The sequence below is a fragment of the Pinus tabuliformis genome, chromosome 4_2 (genome assembly GCF_031772625.1).
Source record: "Pinus tabuliformis cultivar Carrire ecotype Pingquan chromosome 4_2, CPIR1, whole genome shotgun sequence".
In the NCBI taxonomy this organism is placed as follows: Eukaryota; Viridiplantae; Streptophyta; class Pinopsida; order Pinales; family Pinaceae; genus Pinus; species Pinus tabuliformis.
The window spans coordinates 811838341-811860571 of record NC_142304.1 but is presented as its reverse complement, the minus strand read 5'-3'; positions in this window follow the sequence as shown (position 1 = coordinate 811860571).

The window sequence follows — 22231 nt, the reverse complement described above, 5'->3', positions numbered from 1 at the left end:
CCCGATGATTTGAGGCCATCTAGAAAATCAGCACTTCTCAAGTTCTCGGATGGTTTTGATCCGGAGATGGCTTATTCATTGAGAGATAGAGATCTGCCTACCTTGGAGGAGATGCAGAAAATTGCTGTCAGTGTTGAGGCAAATTTGAATGACAAAAGAACAAGGATGAAGGCGGAAAAGCGAGTTACAATCAAAGAGGAAGCATCCACATCAAATCAGGTTCTTGAGCAGATAAAGAGGGCACTTGAAAAGATGACTATTGACAAACCGGAGCCTCAAATTCGTAATTCCAATTTCAGAGGTCAACCGCAGCAACAATATAGAATCAAGCAGCGTGAAACAAAGGCACAAGACACGACAGTTCAGCAGCAAATGAAACCACCTTTTCAACAGAATTTTGTTAGTCAAGAGTCTGAAGATGAGGGTGATAATGTTGGCGAGGAAAATCATTTCTTCACCCCTGATGATATGCCCACATATATCACAGAAGAAGATGAGTTGGTGAGTAATTCTGTTTTTCCCCAAGATGAGCATTATATTTTGTCAAATGATATGATACTTGAAGAAGAATCTGAAGAATATCAAAGAGGGTACTTGAATGCATTATCAGCTCAGCAAGGATAGTAAAGGCAATTGAGAAGCTGGGCTATTCCTATAAATCCCGTGTAGAAAAAGAAAGACATTGCAGCAAAGAATGATTCAATTTCTTCAAAAGGTAAAGATATAACCGGTCCATCATCAACTCAAACATCATCGGCAGCTAAAATTGACCAGCCATCAAATGCACCAAAGGATAAAGCTGAGAAAAGAGATAATCCGGCAAAGGAAGGTGAGAAGTTTCCAGTTTTCAGTTTGGAGAATGAAATTGCAAAGTTGAAGATACCTATTCCTTTAATGGAGGTCATGAAGGATGCCACTTACCGAGGTCAAATTTCTAAATTGCTGAATGTTGACCCAATGCTAGACATGGTGAATGTACAAGATGATTAGCCGGAGTTAATCTTTGGGCCAGCTTTGAATGGTGAGTCTCCTGAGAGTGATATTCCTCCATTTTATATCAGTTTGCGTTTGCATGAGATTGTGTTGCACAATGCCATGTTTGACTCGGGAGCTTCACATAATTTGATGCCAAAAACAATCATGGAGAAGCTGGGACTTGACATCACTAGAAAGTATCATGATCTATATTCATTTGATTCCAGCCGGGTAAGATGCATTGGTTTGATTAAAGACTTAGTGGTGAGTCTAGATCAAATTCCAGCGAAGAACGTTTTGATGGATGTGGTGGTGGCGGATATCCCTCCACGATTTGGCATGTTGTTGTCAAGGTCATGGGGAGCCAAACTCAAAGGTACAATTCAGCTTGATTTTTCATATGCTTCAATTCCAGTTTTCGGTCAAATGAGGAATTTATATCGAGAACAAAAGATGAAATACATGATCACTAGTAAGGAAAAGCCCATCAATCATCCTGTAAATTATGTACAGACAGATTTAGAATCTTTTGTTTTATTTGCGGAAAATTTCAATGAGGTAGATAGTCAGTTAGTTCAAGTAGAAGATATACCAGACATTTCAGAAAATTTCAAGGATGTTTTGAGAAAGGAAAGTGAAGAAAGGTTTGCTGTCATAAGGCCAATTGCAGAAATAAATGGGCAGCAAGCAGAACATGAATCAAAATCAGATTTTTAGCACTTAGAAGATGATGAAGAGGGTCTTTGAACCATGGATTTTGATGGTGCAGTGGGCAGCGATGGTGCTGGTATAGGTGTGTGGATTCAAAGCCCATTCTCAGCCCAAGATCAAGTTCCAAGCAAGGTATGGGTATGTTCTTACAAATTGGCATTTGATTGTTCGAATAATGAGGCGGAATATGAAGCTCTTATTGCTGGTCTGAAAATCCTTCTGAAGTTAAAGGCAAAGAAAATAGCAGTATATGGCGACTCCGAACTAGTTATCAAGCAAGTGAAAGGTGAATTTCAGGCCAAACATCCTCGCATGAGAGCTTATAGAAATGTTGTTTTAGATATCTTGAAAAGATTTTCTGAACATACTTTGACATGTGTGCCCCGGATTCAAAATGGTGTTGCGGATGCATTGGCTAAGGCAGCAAGTAATCTGAAAATACCCATGAATTCCAGCAATAAGTTCGAGATATATGTGAAGCATCGTCCTACAGTTCTAGATAACCAAAGGTGTTGGCAAGTGTTCCAAGATGACGAAGAAATTGAAGATTTTCTGCAAGTTAAGGGTAAGTTCGAAGACATTTCAATAGACACGGAAGCTGAAGGAGTGAATCAGATGGGTGTATTGCAGCTTAAGGAAAATCACATTCCAAAAGGATTGATTCCTTTAGAGGAATTGTTTGATCAGGATGATGTGGTCCGCAAGCCAACTTTGAGGCCAACGGACGAAGGAGTTGAAGATGTGAACCTTGGGACAGCTGCAAATCCAAAAATGGTGAAGCTTTCAAAAGCATTGCCGCCTAAGGTAAAGCAAGAGTATATCAGATTATTGTCTCTGTATTCTAATGTTTTTGCATTTGATTATTCAGATTTGAAAACTTATGACACAAGCATTATTCAGCATACCATTCCTATAAAGCCAAATCAAAAGCCTTTCCGGCAAAAGCTGAGAAGAATTAATCCTAAATTGCTGCCATTGATTGAGAAGGAAGTCAACAGGTTGTATAAGTCCGGAATCATAGTGCAAATCTGGTTTTCTGATTGGATCTCAAACTTGGTGCCCGTGAGGAAGAAAACCGGTGAGATTCGCTTGTGTATAGACTTTAGAAATCTAAACAAAGTGTCATTAAAGGACAATTATCCGCTGCCCAAGATGGATCACATATTGCAGCGGGTTGTGGGGGCATCTAGGATGTCATTGCTTGATGGTTACTTCGGATATAATCAGATTTTGGTGCACGAAGATGATCGTGACAAGACAACATTTACTACTCCATGGGGTACATTTCATTATGCCAAGATCCGTTTGGATTGAAGAATGCAGGTGCCACATTTCAGCAGGCAATGGACATGGCCTTTGCAAATGAGAAGGATGTCTTTTTAGTTGTTTATCTTGATGATTTGACCGTGTTTTCTAAATAAGATGAAGAGCATTTGTTTCATTTGACCAAGGTGTTTGAAAAGTGCAGAAAATATGGCATCTCATTGAATCCGAAGAAAAGTCTTTTTGCTATGAGTGAAGGAAAGCTGCTGGGCCATATCATTTCTAAAGATGGCATTCGTATAGACCCTGCACGAGTGGAAGCAATTCAGCAATTGGAGTAGCCCCGTAGCAAGAAAGAAATTCAGTCCTTTAATGGTAAGTTGAATTTTTGCGTCGTTTCATTCCCAATCTTGTTGAACATCTCAGAGAGATAACCAATATGCTCAAGAAGGACAGCGATGTCAAATGGACCGAAGAGGCGGTGAAATCATTTAATTTGATAAAGATAATCTTATCTTCAACCCCATCTTTGATTAGCCCAGATTATACACAGGATTTCATGTTGTTTTCATTCGCCTCTGAGCATACATTGGCAGCTGTGTTAATGCAAAAGAGAGATGGAGTTGAGAGGCCCATAGCCTTTTTCGGCTGCATCATAAGAGACGGAGTGCTGAATTATAATATCATTGAGAAGCAAGCATTGGCCCTGATCAAAGCATTGAAAGATTTCCGAGTTTACATATTGAATTCGCATGTTTTAGCATATGTTCCTAATGCAGCTGTGAAGGATGTCTTAGTGCAAACGGAACCGGAAGGAAGAAGGGGTAAGTGGATTGCTGCACTCTTAGAATATGATGTTGAAATTAAGCCTACCAAGTTGATTAAAGGTCAAGGCTTAGCTAAGTTGATGGCTGAAGCAAACCTTCATGTCCTTGATATAAATTTGATTGCTGCCTTGTCCGATGAAGATGAAGAAAATTCAGTTCTACAGGTGTCTGATATCTTTGTGTCTTCTCCTTGGTATGCTGATATAGTTTATGTGCTTCAAAACTTATCTGCACCTCTTGGAATGCCTAGAAATAAAGCTAGAACATTGAAGCTAAAGGCTGCTAAATTTTACATTATCAAATCTGCACTTTATTGGAAGGATCCCGGTGGCATCCTGCTAAACTGTTTGGTCGAAGAGGAAGCAAAAACAACGGTAGATGATTTCCATAAAGGTGACTATGGGGGTCACTTATTTTGGAAAACCATGGCTAATAAGATTTTTAGGTCCAGTTTCTATTGGCCTTCTTTATTTTCTGATGTGTATAAAGCGGTAAAGAGCTGTCATGAGTGTCAAATTTTTCAAGGAAAACAGAAATTACAGCCATTGCCTCTCAAGCCGGTGGAAATCAGCGCACCATTTCAGCAGTGGGGCTTGGATTTTATTGGCGAAATCCACCCAGCATCTTCCGGGCAGCATCGATGGATCTTGACAGCTACAGATTACTTTACAAAATGGATTGAAGCCATTCCCACTCGGCAGGCCACAGATTTGGTAATTATTTCCTTTCTTGAAAATAATATCTTGTCACGTTTTGGCTGTCCACAAAAGTTGATTACTGACAATGCAGCTGCATTCAAATCAAAGAAGTTGGTTGATTTTTGCTATAAATATAACATCAGCTTGGGGCATTCAACCGCTTATCATCCGCAAGGTAATGGGCTGGCCGAATCTTCGAACAAATCTCTAGTGAACATTATAAAGAAGTTGTTGGAAATAAACAAGAAGAGCTGGCATAAGAAGTTAATAAATGCACTATGGGCTGATCGGGTAAGTCAAAAGAAGTCAATTGGTATGTCACCTTTTGAGATTGTTTACGGAGTAGATGCAACGTTTCCTACTTCACTTAGTGTCCCAGTAGCCAAGTTGTTTCAAGAAGCTAGTGGTGAGGAGGATCCTATGCAACGACGGATCAGTCAAATGATTCATTTACAGCAGACACGAGAAGAAGTTCACCAGAATTCCCTTAAGTTGCAGGAACGCATAAAGAAAATCTATGACAAAAAGGCCAAAGCAGATGAGTTTCAGATTGATAATGTTGTATTACGATGGGATGCCCGCAATGAAGATAAAGGGAAGCATGGAAATTTCGACAATTTATGGAAGGGTCCTTACAAAATTGCAGCATACCGTGGTCCAAATGCTTTCCTTCTCAAAGAAATGAACGGAGATGAATGTCTTGGAGGGTCAGTGAATGGCCGGCTGCTCAAAAGGTATCATGCTTGAGCATTTTCTGCTCTAAACACTCTCATTGTAGATACCATTTCATTTTATTTCTGCAGCAAGTGTGAAGCTGATTTCCATCTTCAGTTTGGGGCCCGCGGTGAAGGCTATAATTCTGAAAATGGTGATTAGTTGGAGTGAGTTTTACAAGTTGTTTCATGTCAGTTCATTGTCTGTATAGAGTTAGTGAGTTAGTGTCCAAGATAGTCTTGAATTTCAATCAATTGTCAAAGTCAATAAAGTTGTCCAAATTTGGGTCACATGTGTGAATAAGTTGACTCCATTGCCCAATGACAAAAGCACTGGTTTGCTCTCCCAGAGGTCTGAGGTTCTTGGCACCTCCAAGGAGCTACCATCCCCATTGGAGCCAATGTTAGTGTCGGTCTTGAAATCCCTCCATCAGTGATCAAAGCTCTTTGCATTTACATTAGTAGGTGTCTCATCAATGTCAAAGTTTGCATCCCGTTAGGCATGCCATAACCCTGATGGAGGAGCTGGTCAATTCATACCCCTCTTGGCTTTGCTGGATCAGGTCATATTAGTCATTGAGTTTTTCAAGCTTGTTTTGATGTGTCTTAATGTCAAAATTCTAGGTCTAGGGTTTTGGTCATTTGTCTCTGCAAGGCCATGTCTCTGAAAATCCTTGAGTCCCCAGCAAGCCAGAGGGAGGATGGTAACATGTTCCTTTGATATTTTCATCATGTACAGTTCATTTTTAAACTTGGATTTAAAAACTCTGTTTTTAAAGCCAAATTCATGATAAATTTTTGTAAAAAGAAATAAATTTTCAAAAATTCTTCAAAAAGGTAGCAACAACCATGGTCCCCTTGCCACAGTCCTTCAGATGATCTACCTGCAAGAAGAAGCAACTCAAAGCACTCAAAAAGTCAAATTCAGATAAAGGAAACCAAAAAATCAGTGTTTTAAAAAAGTGTCAAAATAGACTTTATAAAGTGGGTTTATTGATGACATTTTTTCAAATGAAGATTATAAAAGGTCATATTCCCTCTAAACACTCTCATTGTGCATTTCAAAGCTTGCAAGAGAGGTTGTGAGAGAGTGATAGGTGAAAGAGGCAAAAACACAGTGATTTCAGGCAGTTAGCAGGTGCGCGACCCGTCCAGGGCACTCCAGCAGTTCAAATTTACAACGGGCGCGGCCCGTTGGGCGGTGCGCAACCCGTTAGGGAGCCTGCGCGACCCGTTCATCTTTTTGCCATCAAACTTCAAACAAACTTCTTCATCTCCCTTCAAATCTTCTCATTCAGTTGAGGTAGGCTCTTATGCATGGTTTTCAAGATTGTATGGTGAATGTAAGGTTGTATGCTATGATTTTAACCTCACATTATGCGAATGAAAGGACATAAATGGCTGCTTGTTAATGTTTGTAAAATGCTAGGGTTTTGTGACTGCTTCAAGTGATTTTGTCCCATTTGGTTCCCTCCCTTTTTCCCCTTTCATTCACAGTCATGCTTTCATCTCTATCCCATATTATTTGTACATAAAATGTAAACTTTTTCCCCCATCCCTAATCTATAAACCCTACCCCTCTCCCAAGCACACAAAACCCTAATTCCCTCTACCATACACATGCAAAAATAAAAGCAAAAAGAAAAGATACATTTGCAAATACAGAAAAGAGGCATGTGAAAATAAATGTTGCTATATATCTAAAGTCATGTACATAACCCCTACATGCCCTTGAAATACCCTTGTACATGAAAACCTTCCCTCTATGTTAAAACAATGTACATGTACTCCTTATCAAAAAATTTGCCTTATGATACACATGAACTCCTATAAGTAAATTTGGTGTATGGTTTCCCTATGTCCCTATTGATACATGTATGCTCCTTCCATGTTTACTATCACACATGTTTTTTGTCCCATATATAAACATCTTTGCAAATGATTTCCTAAATTCAAATACATGTTCCTATAAGCATGATCATTTGTAAAATTTCCCTTGAAATTCCTTGTTATTTTCATATATTCCCATTCCTTGTTAAGAAGTTCCCTCCCCTAACATTCCCCTCATGTTTTTTCCCCTTGAAACAGCATAGAGTTCAGCACTTTTGCAGGCAGAGACAGCAGTTCATTTTGTCCACTTTGCTCCAAAACCATGTCAGAAACCGAAACTTATGAGCAAAGTGATGACCATTCATCATCTACAGAGGTTGAGGAACAGAGGAGGCCTCGTAGAGGAGGTAAGGGAGGACATCATAAGCGGGAAGAGCCTACTTCTTTGGCAGAATTACAGGCTTGTCCTTTGGTAGTGAATTGCTTCCGGTACATGTCTTGCTATCAGTTTTGTGAGAGGATCTCTCAGATTCAGCATCATAGAGAGTTGGCCCGCTTGTTTTTCTTACACCTCCATGATGGACATGTCACTCTTGCAGGGGTGAACTTCATATTGACACCTGAGGTGATTTCAGAGGCTACAGGGATACCGAATGTGGGTGAGGTGTGGCCTAAGCGCAGATTACTTGATTTTGTTCACTTTGAGCCCTATGTCCAGCCATCATTTGTGAGACTGTTGACGGGTGTTTTCCCATTCAGATTTCTCCGGAGCGAGTATGCTCCCCTCATGAGACTTATCATGCATTACTTTACCTGTGAGGGAAGATTTTCACAGGTGTATTCATATCACATTCGCCTGTTGATTTATTTCACCCGGGTGAGGATGATGAACCTCCCGGTCTTCTTGTTTCATAACATTCAGAGGATGGTGCCCATGTTGCAGAGGAAAACCCCGGCTCAGCAGTTCAGGAGCCTTTGTCACTATGGTTTGATCCAGCTCATAGTCTCTCATCAGTTGACTCAGCAGGGCATCTCATGGGAGGAGTTCATCTCCCGTGAGTTTTTCACAGTGCCACCTCAGCCACATCAGGAGGCAATTCATGAGGAGGGAGGACCATCTCAGTAGCCTGATGCTCCCATCACCCGACATGTCAGCTCCACTCCTTTGGTCACCTATCAGAAAGGCCCAAGGGCCTTATTTGCAGCAGCTAAGCGAGTACTATCTCCACAGCAGGTGGAAGGGGTCTCGCCTTCATCTTCAGATCAGCGAGTGTTATCTCCACAGCAGGTGGAAGGGGCCTCGCTTTCTTCACCAGTACAGGTATTATAGAGGGGCAAAGAGCCCATGAGTCATGAGGATCCGGTGATTGATCTCGAGGCCAGTTCTCCTAGCCAAGAGGCAAAGGAGATCATTCAGCATCTCAGGGCCGAGAATGATGTTTTGTAGCAGAGACTCGAGGGTGCCCAATGGACGATCACTTACCTAGGGCAGCGGAACACACAGCTAGAGGAGGATAAGGCACTTGATGAGCTTTGGAGGATTCGTAGTGATCGAGTCCTAAACCGTAGGAGGCCCAGTGATCCATTGCATGCTGACCGGGAGTCATTGCTCATTCAGGAGAATGCCCACTTGGAGAGGTTGTTGGCTAAGGCCAACCAAGAGAAAAAGCTACTAAGGAACATGAAAAATCACTATTGGGCGAGGATGCATGTGTGCAAGGCAAAAATGAAAATGTTCCAAAGGAGGTTGTCCGAGGCTCTTAGGCGGAAGAAGAAGACCAACCCCCTCCGTATTTTGGCCGAGGCATCCCTCAAGGATCATGGCACTCACTAGCATCATCTACAGCACAAATCCCAAAAATTTTGGAGAATTTTGGGTAATTTTGGTAATTTTGGGAAATTTACAGGTTTTGGCTTCTCAACGGGTCTCACCCCCGGTGAGACCCTTTGTCATCGTAGCTCCTTTTTGCAAAAACTCAACATTTTTGGATTTTTCATGCAAGGTTACACATGCCTATGGATGGACTTGAGTTTTCATGGAGTTTTGGGCCTCCAAAAGGTCAAAATACAGCCAAATTTTGACTTTCTGCCCCTTTTTTGAGCTGCAGAAGTAGTCTTGGGTGAATTGACTTTTGACTAGGAAAGTTACCTCTAAATCCAAAAATTCTTGTTGGTTTGGAAATTAGACTCAGAGACCTTTCCAACGAGCTATCCTGCACCTCATTCTGACACCGGGAAGGCCTCCAAACAGGGCTCCAAAGTGCGCGACCCGTTGAGGATGATGTGCGCGACCCGTTGAGAGAACTTTGCCAGATTTCACCAGTTCAGCTCAGAAATTGCAGTTTAGCTCCAGTTTGACTTTTTGAGGTCGATGGTAGTCCTCTTGACTGTAATTATGACACTTTTTGGATACTTTTACTCTTGTTTACCTCTTCTAGAAGTTTCTCTCATGTAAAGGGTAAAGATTGACTGTATGAACTGGTTTCCAAGTTTATAGAGGCAAGTTGTTTTGACTGCCTATTTTGTAGTGCTTAGTTTAGAAGTTGCTCAAATAGCTCCTAGGATAGTGAGCTCAACCCATGGAGGCAGGGAAATAGGTTAGATCATCTATATTATGTACTTTCTTGCTCATTTTCATGGTTGGACTCTTGAGGGAGAAGCTATCATTGTATTATCACTTGTATCTCTGCAATTTTTGGCTAAGGAAGACCAGGTTTTGCAGTCATCTTTGGGATTCTTGTGGACTCATGTGTTGATGGTGTGTTTCTTCATGTTCTTGTAAGCTTTTTTATGTGATTCATTTCCTTTCTTTACTGCTGCACATTAAACAAATGAAGTGTTAAAGTATGAATTCATGCTAGCCATGCTCTGCTTTTAAATTTGTTTAATTTCCATGTTTTCTACTGTCTAAAGGGAATTCAAAGTCATTGTTTGCTCTCTTTATCTTTCTTATCTTTCCTCCTAATCATCCATCTCAAGTTAAGGCATCAATATTGTTTCCTACCTCGCCCCAAAGACCCCCCTGCAGAAACTGTGTCAAATCCCCGCACCCTAAATTGCAGCTCCTCAATTTGCCACCAAAAACCCCCAAAATCAACCTTTATAACCAGTTTACTAGCCTAATATCAGTGATACATTGTTGGTCATCTCATCCTATTGAAAATCTACCGAGGTTGACCGGAGAGAGCCTTCTCCTGCCCCGTAGGGCTAGCTACGAGGCTGAATGGTTTGATGTAGCCTTGAGGTTTACCTTTCTCAGCCTGAGGTGAAATTTCAAGCGCTAACAGATATGATGGTATGCTTCTCGACCACCTACATTATCTAGGACCTCGTCAGTGAATGAGGTCAGGAAAGCGTCATTCAATTTCCTAAGATCTATGCATATCCTTTTTATTCCCTATGTTTCTTTTCCTGGACCACTATTGGGCTTACCCAATCATATTCTTCCACCAGTTCAATAATACCTGCCATGAGCATCTTATCTAACTCAACACAGACCCTTTCCTTATACTTCAGATTGAGGCAGTAAGGTCTTTGTTTCACAGGTTTCATGTCTGGTTTCAGGGTGATCCTCATGAAACTCTGACCTCCTATTATTCCTTTCAGGTCAGAAAACTTCGTGGGGAATAAATCCTGATATTTGTGGAGTAGTCCAGTGACCTTATCTACTGTTGCATCATCACAATACTCCCCAATCCTTGCAAACTTCGACTTTGCTTCTGTGCTAATGTTCACCTACCTAGTTTTGAGTGGTGCAGTTATGTCTGGGTTTTCTATCTACGGTCCTTCAACTTCATGATGACCTTTAGTTTCTGGAATATTAATATTCTTGGGATCCTCATCTTCTTCTTCAACGGTCACGTTATAGCATTCCATCTCATGGCTTAGCTGAGTGGTCCAATCAAGTTGAATTATATCTAAAGGATCTTGTGGTATCCTAAAGATCACTTCTTTAACCTCTTATAGTGCTTCGTCAATACAGTCAAACCTGTCTTCAAAGCTAAATGTCATTACGAATCCCCGGCGCAAAATATCCCATTCTTCAGTGCCATGGCGGAGCTCTATCTCCAGGTACCAATTGATTGGTATGACATCCAGGGTATGACAAAACAGATGCACCCATTTAGGTGGAGGCTCCACTTCGTAATCTTTAGTCCATTTGGCCAAGTGATCGCATGGATCATCCCCCCCATCATACTTGTCTATTATCCATACTTTCGGCTGTCCAAAGCATATTCTCATCATCCTCTTATATTTGCGCCAATCATCGAAAGTACCCTTGTGTTTACCCCACCATCTTGTGGGTGTAGTGTGCAGTGCCCAATCCAAGGCCTGGAAGCGATGTGTTTCTAGCACTTCCCTTTGAAATTCATCCAAAAATATATCTACATCAATCAACCCATTATAAGAAGGCAGATTCCTTACCTCCGATGACACAGTGCAACGTTAGTCATCATATTACAACGCAGCATATGACACACAAGTAGATACTTCATGTAGTTGATTCTACCAATGCTCTAATTCTTCATCCAAGTCTGATGTGCAGGAACTTTCGTTGTCCCATGAAATACGGCCATCCGCTATTGGATTCACCCAATCTTGATCTCGCACTGTTATATTATATATATAAATATGGTCCAAATTGTCATCGCTTTCGTAATCAAGAACCGGTTGAGTATAGTGCGGTCCTTCTGCAGGATCCAGGGGTACTACTACATGAAGCGTTTTCTTTTCAAATGTAATCTTTCACTTCTTCAGGTTGATCACCGCTTTCATGTCAGTAGCCCAATCAATCCCAAGGAGCATAGGGTAGGTGTTGTTGTCATCCATAATTTCTGTTACTTCAAAGTCAACCAATGCGCTTGCACCTTCAATATCTATAGTCACTCCCTGCAATCATCCCATGGGGATGATCTTCTACTGATTTTCCATTCTTAACTGAATCGCAGACCACTACAATTCAAGTCTCCCGATTTGCTCCCATGTCTACTTATGCAGAACATTCGCGCCCGACCCTAGATCCAGAATAACTTGATCCATCTCATATTCTCCTATTTGTGCAGTGAGTCTCATCTCATGTCCCATCCTTGCCTTATGCTTACCAAGCTTTCTGACTATGCGCAGTTCACCAGTAGCACTATCCTTGTCAGCGCACTAGTTTATTAGTTCCTGTAGTCGCTTCACAGCTTTACTTCCTGAGGTAGAGGCCTCAGCAAAGCTTTTCTTTGCTTCCATAAATGTTTCTTTTGTGTGCTCCATATCAAACCTAGTCTCCTTTTCTGGTGCTTTGCAAACCCACTCACCTTCTGCAGGCTGCTTCCCTTTATCCTCACTAGTTGTCATTCCACTTCACAACACAATGTTTATCTTAGCGTCTTCCTCGCGAGGCTCATCCCTCATCGTCTGGAGGTTCTGCGTCGACTGCGGAGGCTGCACCCCCTTTTCGCGAATCTTGGCCAACAACATAAGGCAATCCTCCGTCGCATGGTCAAACTGAGTACAATAACGAAATGAAAGCCACGTCAGATTTGGGCAGTCTCTCACGTAGTGTTTTGGTCCTCCACAATTGTAACAAATAAGCTTCCCTCAGACTCTACCAAGCCCCCCTCCACCTCGGCTTCTGCCATGCCCCTGATACTCACCTCGCGCTCCCCCAGCGCGTTAGTCTGGAGGTCGCATTTCTACTTGCACACTGTATGTAAGTGTCTTATCCATCATTAATTCGTAACTATGGAAATTACACTCATCATGACCTACTGATTAACATAAATTGCAAAAGAGATGTTGTGGTGTCTATACGAATTTCTGCAGCAAATGGCAATTATCAGTCGCATGCTTCCCAGCTAAATGGCATATAACACACCATAGCACGGGCCCTACTACAGCCTCCGACCTTAGAGGCATTGGTCCCCCTGCTGCAACATAATTCGCAAAGACTGGGCAATGATCCTTATAATGCCCCTGAACTTTGAATTTCAGGCACCAGATTCCTTCATGTGCCTCTCGCCGAGCTATTATGTCTTTCTTCAGGCTTTGCATTTCAAGGCAAAGGTTCTTCCACTGTGTATGAATTTTCTGAACCCCCAGATTAGCATCCGGCATTGGTATCTTATGAAATCTCATCACAATTTATAGAGCTTCTGTATGGGTTCCAATCTTATGTTGTGATGGCGCAACCCTTAGGTAAGGCAAGAGCGAGGCCACAAACCATTTGCGGTGCTACCTATCAGTTAGATTCATGTTGGCTTCATGGATCATACACTTCAATCTTTGATCCAAATCCCTGGGTGTCTCCCTAGGCTTCATCATGATCTCCTTGAATTCCACAATGGATTGTGTTTGAAACTTAGGTCTACTGAATTCCCTATTCAACGCAGTCTAGATATTTGCTAACGCGGATGTCGGGTTATTAGTACCGTGATTAATGTACCACGTTAGTGCGCAGTCCCGAAATGTAATAACCAAAATTTCTTTCTTCATTTGATCATCTGTGATACCCTGAGCTTCCCATACAGCCTTTGCAACGAACCAAAACTGGTCTGGGCCTTCATTTCCTACGCCCTTCAATACAGTCACTTTACGGAGTTCGCCATGTCAAACAGTGGTGGGGGTGGCAGTGGTGTGGGTGATAGGGTAAGTGGTGGAGGTGAGGATGGAGGCAATGTGAATGGATGGGATGAGGATGGAGGCAGTGTAGGTATTCACGGGAACCCTTGTCTTATTAATTGAATAGCTCTCAACAGAGAAGGTTGTGCTACTCCTTCGTCATCACTCAAAGGAGGCTCAATCAGCAGGTTATACTCAGGACCTCTTCTCCATCTGTCCTTGAAATATCTTCCACTTCACGTAGATGCAAACATTAAGGTAATTTTAGGTACTTACCTCACGGCCCCTTGAAGAAGCGGTGCTCTGCTTTGCTGTAACTAACTAAAGTATCGACCATGAACTCTGTAACAAACCCTCCTATGATATGGTTGAGCCAATGATCGATAGCATGTGCGATCTTAGATTCAGAGGCTTCCAATCTTTGCACTAACTCCAGTGTCCAGACAATCGAATTATCAAGCCTCCACCTTCCTTGGTCATCTCCCAACTTCGTGATCTACTCATATAGTTCAATGGGAAAATAACAGAAGAAGATTTCGTGAATTTCTGTGTACAAATATCAGTTCAACCACTATTCCTTTGCCAATCACAGATTCTTGTTTTCTTGAGCCGTGAATTCGTGAATCTTTCTATCCAACTAGTCTTCACTCTCCTTCTTAGTTGGATTCCAATGATGTGACATCACACATTTCGTTATACAAATCCTGATCCCGACAACGGAACCATTTGTTGGCTTGATGGGCCTTGACCTAGGTTCAGCGTTAGTTAGCCAAGAAAATCCCTACACTACTGGCCCTTTCAACATCAGTCCATGGAGCATGGACCGAAGTCTCACCCAAAGCAGTATGGGGGGATGTAGGAACCAAGTTTCTGCACCCTGAGATGGTTGTAATGTCAGTTTTATACCTTAAACCCTTCCTTTGTGCAGATCAATAAGCATTTAGGGATTATCAATGTACTTTCTCTTCTGTCTCTTAGAACCTCTGTGAAGGTATATGATTGTCCTTCGCGCAACCCTAACCAGTGACTCAAGAACTTACGCACCTTTGTTATTGCATTATTTTATAATTTCCCAAATTATCTTGATTGTTCACCAATTTTACCATGCAATTAAGATTATATTTGCATAAACATATATCCTTATTTGCATTCATATAGCGGATAGAAACATATATATTCGCGCATCAAATTAGCATTATAACATAAACCTAGAACTTAACATAACATAATCGCATGCAATCCACAGAGGTAGAATACAGAGTAATTTCAGAACATTTCTCTTTATTGATGGTTCATATTTCTAATACAGTCTCTCTCTGCCCTACACACACAGCTGCAGGTGTCCCCGCACTTAGTTGTGGACTTCTACCATAGGCCTCTGCGCACTCAGCTGCAGAGCCTCTTCCTATGCTGAGACTCTCGCTCTTAGATCTTCACAGACTCATCAAGTACTCCAACTTACTTAGAACTCTACTTTACTATCTGAGACTCTTCTAAGACTCCCTTTTTATACAATCCCATGGTCCACAGACCAAGGGCATATCTCTAAAGTTGACACAAGATATCCAAACTAAGGGTGGAAACCCTTTTTGAATCTTGAGACCTTCGCGCTCCGCGGCCACAAAATGCGGAGACTTTACATTCCTTTGTACAAAATTCGGGCTTTTAACCCCAAAATTGACCCCAGGGGACCTGTTCCCAACACTTAGCCATTTTCTACCCTATATGCGCAAGGAGGCACCCCAGGAATGAATGTCCATTGAATTCAATTGAAATTTGCTTATTCTATGAAGTTAACCACTCCACGGACAAGTACCATTCTCTACCGGGAGTAAAAGTTGTATATCAAGGAGCTGAATAGTTGACTGAACAACTCTGCTACATAAATCAAAGGAGACCTCATGGGCTTAGGTCATACCAGCATGGCATTCAAGGGTCATCCCATGCATATTACAACCCCAACTAGACCACATCCATTCGCTCTTGCCCCCCTTGCTCATCCTTCCTGGTCTACACCTCCTCCTTGGTCCTTTGCACCTCAGTATCATTCCCAGTCAACCAGCTAGTTATTTCAACCATATGCTCTGCCACAACCTTAGTGGAATGCATTGCCCTAGGGGTGGAGGCCCCCATACAATAATGCTCTAGCCCTATTTCCTTCACCAAATACTCAACCACAACTTTTACACCCTGCTCCGCCTAAAGAACCCCAGATGCCTGTTACACTAAAAAATGTCACCATGGCTATTTACAGTCAGTATAGCTCAATCAATAGTCATACTACCCTTTTGAGCAAGTCTTAGGCCTCTGCTATTCATGTCAAAATCCAAGAAAGAGAGAAAGTCCTTGTAAAATATGTTTATCTCTGGGTACGCAGGTTCTCTCAAGCCTTGCCTGCGGGTACGCACCTTTTGTTCACAAGGTCTGCATCCAAGGACGCTCTGTATCTTAAGGGGCAGGTGCGTCCCTCTGAAAAGGTTAAAATGCGCGAGTTTCATCTTCAAAAACTTACTTGTGGTCACTTCTAGAGCTTTCTAGAAGGTTCTTGGATGAATATTGAGCGCCTCCAGATGGTTCATGCACTCCTATCAAAGAGGAACTTATCCCATCAATGAGTGATCCCTTCCAAAGAGGGGACTATCCCATTGATGGTGGACCTGATTAACTTCCTCTTGAGCACTATAAAAAGAGGCATTGAGCCAGAAGGAAGAAGGTTGAAAGCTATAGATTTCTAAGGGTAAATGCTGCAGGAATTAGGACTCCCATTTAGAAGTTTGTGAGGAGAGATTGTCACCCTTACTTGTTCTACTTGGAAGTGGGTGAGCTTTGTCAAAGTAGAGGAAGACTCTTGTGGACCCTGGAAGGAGCTTGCACAACACCAAGGCTCAGGTTGTAATGGTTCCTTTTGATTACCTTTAATGCAAATTGGTCCATTCTTCTCAATAGCTTGTTGTTAATGGGTTATTTCATGTACTCCTTGGTCTATATGTTGAATATGCTTTGTTTTATGTTATAATCAGGTGCTATTTAATTGTTTGAACTGCTGGTGATTGCAGGTTTTGGAGAACGGGAGGAGCTCATCCGGATCAACAAAGCTTGGACTTCTACAATAGCGTTTGGACAGAGGTAAGAACGAAACACCTTGATTTCTCATATCATAATGTATGTTTAGAGAAGGATAGCTCCAGTTTTTTTTGTTTGTCATTAGAATGTCTTAGACTTCTAGGAAGGTCAGCTGTGTCCGCACCCTTGACTGATTCCGTGTGACAAATTGGCGACTCCACTGGGGATAGTTTCCATTAATGAAAAGAGTCCTTTCTTTTGTTTGAACTTTGCTTTGAGAAAATTGATTTCTTTTTCTGGTTTTGGCTCTGTGATCTTGTCTCTGGGTGGGTTAGCTTAGGATTAGTTTGATTTTTGGTTTTCTTGAGTTTTTCAGTAGGACGCACCCTCTGAGTGCTACACAGTGCGTCCCTGGACGCACTTTTTCTGTGTGCACAGAGCGGGCCCGCACCTGTGCTAACGGGTTGCCTGCGTCCCCTGCCAAAATTTAAGAAAATTCCATTTTTTTCCTTTTTTGCTCTTAGATTTTGTTTTTTCTTAGTTTTTTCTGCCCAGATTCATCAGTCCCTTGTCCAGAATCTTCACCTGAACTGGTTTCATTAGTATTAAGTGTTTTAGTGGATTTCGTCGAAGTGTAAGCCCTAGGGTTTGATTTTGAGTAGGTCTTGTAGTGACTTTAGCGGTAGGAATTGTCAAAGCCTTAGATCTCTCTGGTTTTGTCAACTTTCTAAGAAGTCAGACCTGTTCTAAAAGCCTACCTATAGAAGTAACTTACCATCAAGTTGTCTTTTGGGCCATTTTCGAAGTACTTGTTATTTAAGTCTTGAATTCCATTTTACGAAAAGAACAAAAAGATTTGAATTTTGTTTTGGCTAGTCTTTTGATTCTGCATTAGCTAGCCCTTGATTTGTTTTTAATCAAGTAAAACATCCTAGAATCGCCTTTATGAGCTTTTGCCTTGTTAGGTTTACTTAGAGTAATCTCTTTTTTGGTTTGCTTGTGAGTTAAAATTTCATAGTTTTATAGCTTTTGAGATTGTTTTTGTTAAAGGTAGGTTTACATGCTTTATTGAAAATAGAAAATACAAAAATATCTCCTTTGAATAGTTTTGTTTCAAGTAGCTTTAAAAGTTTTTGAAAGAAAAAGAGTTTTTCGTGCAAGTAAAGAGTGGTTATGTTTGTATGCTCGAAAAGAAAAAAGAGAATTGTTTCTTTGATTGTCTTTTCTAAAGAAGTTGTTTCCTCTAAAAATTGCATTCTCTCAACTCTTTTAGTTAAAGATTTTCATTGAAAAAGCAAAAGTAGTCTAGATCATCTTAGGTGCATCTTTATAGTGGTTGGAGTCGAGTCTATACACCATCGGTTTCACTTCCATCACCTTGTGACTTTAAAGAACAACCTTAAAAGTAATGCTTAAAGTAAAATTGAACTAGTAACTTTTATTTTCTAGGGCTCTAAAGCACCAACATAGCTTAGGCTAGTGTCTTGGAATAGGTGAGTACTTAACTCTCCAAGGCAGTAAAACAAACAAGTAGTAGATCTTGTGATAGAATCAAATCCAATTGTTACATTTACACTCTGGGAAAGCTCCTCTTAAAGGAGAAGCACGAGCTCGTGTCCGAACCAGTGAGGGGATCATTCCCCCCTCGTTGGGAACGACGCCAGGCAGTACGTATTACAAACGGTAAACCTCGGATTAACCATTGTCGAGGAGCCAGGGGTCACTTATCGGTAAACCTTGGATTACTGTCAAGGAGCCGGTAAAGGGATTGAGCTTGCTACTCTGCCCTTGCGTGCTGTCGGAGTTTAGACTGTTCCCCCAGGTGTACTTGTGGCCGTTGGTAACCTTAGTGACCATAATCTCTAGGATTCTACCCAAGGTGACGGTGGAGGGAAGGTCCCACTGTACCTGGAGCAGACGTCGGCTATACTCACTTGGATTTTCTGGGGGGTTCACTTCACTTCGAGACGGTTAAAGTGGAGGAACTTGGTCCAGTCTATTCATTAAGCAGGTTGTCGGCGTAACTGTTCCACCCGCCATTTCTGTACTGAATCCTGCGAGGTTGGACCTAATCACCAACTAGCGCTTTTGGTCCGGAAGATACTGTTTGTGTTTGGTTTGATGCTCTAGATTCTTTAGGCGTGTGATTCAATTTGTTTGGTTCTTTAGAGGCTTTAGGTGGTTTGATTTGAAATTTTATTTTGTTTTCGTGTGTAGTAGTTAAAAGTTTTAGCTGTGGCGGAATTACCGAGACAGTCCCGTAGAATTCGGGGCGAGTCTCCTGAGATTGTTACCGGAATAGATTTGTTAAGAAAACTCCGTAAATCGCGGGGTGAATCTCCTGAAGACATTCCGGGCCAGTACGAAGGGTTAAAGGTCCTTGTAACTCCTCCTAGTGACAGTAGAGTAGGTTCACCTGAAGAAGGAGAATCTTCCTTGGTAGTCCATCCAGATTACCAAAGTTTAGAAACAGGTTACAATCCCGAAACTGTTACAGTTTCCGAGCTTGCTGGTAGTTTTTCATCTTCCAGTGAAACAGGCGAAGAACCTGAAATATCCGAACCTGTTACTCCGACTCCTAGTGTTCCTGATTCACCGAGAATAGAAAGAATTATCACCGAAAATCTTCCTGTTGGTTTAATTGCAATAGAAGAACTTGTTCCAGAGGAAGAAATAGGTGTCTCTGATCCCGAAGATCAAATTACCCTTGATCTAAGGGAGCGTGAATCCATCTTTTACAGTCCTCCTAGAAGTACTACTTGGTACCTCTCATTAACCAATTATTTAGACAACTTTGGTTTTTCCACACCTCGAACTCCTTTTCCACCTAGAGGAATTCATACTCCTGTAAATATGTCTGGTCAGTCATCTGTGTTTACACAAAGTCCTGAATCTTTTTTACATGGTGGTCCTTCTGTTCCTACTGGGTATCAATCTCTTTCTGGTACCTTTGTGGGAGCATCTCCTCAGCCCATTGATCATGGGTTATTAGTTGGAAACAGTGGTAATGTACCATTGAGTGTAGGAGACATTTACATGATGTCAGGTTCAGTTCCCGTTACCCAACCTCAAGGTGGCCAATTACCGCCTGGGGGGCAACCTTCGTTAATGCCTGGGGGGCAACCTCAAGGTACTTCATTCGTGTCTGGGGGGCAACCTCAAGGTCAGTACGCTCCTATGGGGCAATACATACCTCAAGGTCAACCCCAGCCTCAATATGTACCCCAAAGTCAACCTCAGTATCAATATCAACCTCAAGGATGGCAACCTCAAGGATGGCAACCCCAAGGGTATCAACCCCAAGGGTATCAACCTCAAGGATACCAACCTCAAGGTCAAGGTCAACCCCAGTACCCGTATTTACCTCAAGGTTATCAACCTCCGGGTCAATACTCTGGTCAAAGTTATCAACCACCTCAAGGGCAATCATATGGGACTGCACCTTACAATTATCAACCCTATCCTCAATCCGGCTATGGATCTCAGTATCCTCAACCTGTTATGGGTCAATACCCTGGAATGTTAGTGTGGGATCCATCACAGGGTCAACAGATGTTGCAACCAAGTATACAGTCGGTACCTCAAGCAGGACAACCTGTAGTTCCTGGTCCACCCCAGCAACCGCAACCTGTCCAGTCAAGTGTTCAGACCCCTGTAACTTCGGTAGTTACTCAGCCGCCAGTTGCACCTGGTACTCCATCTCAAACGGCTGCAGCAACTACCGCCACATCTACCATACTTACTTCTGGAGTATCGGCAGCTCCGGTTTCTACTGTCCCTGTAACCACTCCTCAGACATCTGTACCGTTGTCTGGATCTACGATTCAAACCACAGTCCAGATGCCTGTAGGCCAACCTGGTATAAGTACGGTTGTTACTACTCAACCTCAATTTGTTCAACCTCCGTACCAGGGACAGTATCAACCTGGGCAAGCTGCCCAACAACCGGTTTACCAGTATCAACCGTATCCTGGGTACACTTATCAACAACCTCAGCAACCCCAGTACGGTCCGGTTAATCCTGGTTTTCCAGGAGGATATAATATCCCAAATGCGACTCCTGTTCCTAGTTATCCTGGATATCCTCCTCCTGGGGCTGGTATTGTGACCCAGAGTTTTAGAGATCCTAACCGGCAGTTACCGTTTATCGCAACTTTGGATTTACCAGACTTGACGCGCCTAACGAACGATCCAATTCAATATCTTCCGTTCTGGCCGTCAATGCCAAATAAGTTGCCCAGCGATATACCCAAGTTCGAAGGTAAGTCTGGAGAGGATCCGTCCAATCACGTGATGACTTACCACCTCTGGTGTGCTTCAAATTCCATCTCGGATGATTCGATCCGTTTACGTCTTTTTCAGCGTACACTCATTGGTCTCGCGGCCAAGTGGTACATTGAGTTACCACGGGCCTCTTTTTACAATTTTAGCCAGTTAGCTACTTCGTTCTTAACTCATTTTCAGTTACCAGTCAGATACGATAACGGTACAGAGTTATTAACTTCACTAAAACAATCGACCTCCACGTATATTTCAGATCACATCCATGAGTGGAGACGTCGAAGAAGACTAGTGAAAGTTTTTATCCCGGACCAAATCTTAGCTGAATGGTTTGTTAAATCATTATTACCAAGAATTACTGAAGATGTAGCTAAGGCCGGAGTAGTTACTGAGGAGCAAGTCATTGCTCAGGCACAATACCTTGACTTAGTTTACACGCAGTCGGGTACATTACACGAGAAGATTCCGGATCTTCCAAAGTCGAACCAAATCGCTGCTGCTCCTTCGGGATCTCATGCCGCTGATGGTATGATTGGTATCGTGACTACAAAGAGCAAGAAGAAGTCTTCCAAGGCTTCAACTACTCCTATTATCACTTTGCCCGATTCCCCGACAGGAGAGTCTTCTCCTGAACTTACCGCCGATATTCACGCTGTAGAGTCATCTACGGCCAAATCAAAAAACGGTGGGAAGAAGAAAGGAAAGAAGAAGGCTAAAGCAGACAAGGCTCCAAAGGAGAAAACTGAAAAGTCGGAAACCAATGACGAAAAGCGCAAACCTCGATATCCTTGTCTCATTTGTGAAGAGGATCATTTTACGAGAGACTGCCCTCATCGGGCCGAGGTAGTGAAAATAGTCAAAGGTTCTCCCACTCCTGCTGTGTTAAAAAATCCATTTCCGGAGCAGGAAAATAAGATGATAGGTTCTTCCTCGAATGCCAGTGAAGAACCCATTTTGATGATGTCTCATGTGAGGATTGCGACTCGATCGCAAGATTATGGTAGTAAGAATCCTGTTGATGGCAAAGAAGCAGAATCTTCTCACTCTAACCCATCAACCTCAGCTCCTGGTTCCGATCCACTACAGATCGAGAAACCTAACCCAGACTTAGTAATTAAACCGCCCGCCAAGGGTGTACTTCGAAGGTCTGCTTTCAATCCACATGCGAGAGCGGCCCAGAATTACAACATTGTTGAGGACTTAGCTGTTTCACCCTCAGCAATGTCGGCGTTAGAAGTGCTGCAATCATGTCCAGCACAACGAA